We start from the raw sequence: 974 nt of genomic DNA on the forward strand, positions 1-974 counted from the left end.
TCTGTGTTCTAAGGGCCCTCCCAGCTCTGACATCCTGTGTTCTAAGGTCCTTCCCAGCTCTGACATTCTGTGTTCTAAGGTTTCTTTCAGTTCTGACACTATACTCAAGGTCTTTTCTCTAATTAGTTATCTACAATCCTCTTCAACCCTTTAACATCCTATGACTTAATGTTCCATGTTCTAAGGTATTTTTTAGTTTTGCAATTCTCTACTCTAAAGTCCCTTCTACTTTTGATATTTCGTATTATTTGGTCTCTCCCTACTCTGTGGCATATAATCCAGGGCAGGGTAATAGCCTTTCAGGGTTCTGATAGTCCCCTTCAGGACCTAGCTCAAAGCTCAGTCTTCATCAAGAACTCCACCTTATTGTCAATGTGATCTACAGTTATGAACTAGCCTCCAAAAGATCTTCACCCAGGAGAATCTAGGGAAGATAGTGCCGATTCTGTTCCTGTTGGGAACACTCCCTGTCAGAACAGGAAGGAGAGAGAGAGAGAGAGAGAGAGAGAGAGAGAGAGAGAGAGAGAGAGAGAGAGAGAGAGAGAGAGAGAGAGAGAGAGAGAGAGAGAGAGAGAGAGAGAGAGAGAGAGAGAGAGAGAGAGAGAAAGAGAGAGAGAGAGAGAGGCAGACAGACACAGAGAGACTGAGAAAGACGGAGCAGAGAGAGGAGGAAGACAGAGAAAAGAAAGGATGGAGACAGAGGAAGAGAAAGGGAAGAGAAGAGAGAAGAAAAAGGAGAAATAAAGGAGAGAAGAGAGATACAGAGAAAGAGAAGAGAGAGAAGAGACGAAAGAGAAAGAAGAGGGAAGAAAGAAGAGAGATAAGGGAGAGAGAGGAGAGACAGAGAAAAAAGAAGAGAGAGAAGAGAGGAAGTTGAGAGAGAGACACAGAAAGGGAAGAGACACAAAGAAAGAAGAGAGACAGAGAAAGGAGAGAGAGAGAGAGAGAGAGAGAGAGAGAGAGAGAGAGAGAGA

This window comes from Petaurus breviceps, unplaced genomic scaffold (genome assembly GCF_028583685.1).
Source record: "Petaurus breviceps papuanus isolate PSGF00001 unplaced genomic scaffold, PetGlider_PUasm1.0 91041, whole genome shotgun sequence".
In the NCBI taxonomy this organism is placed as follows: Eukaryota; Metazoa; Chordata; class Mammalia; order Diprotodontia; family Petauridae; genus Petaurus; species Petaurus breviceps.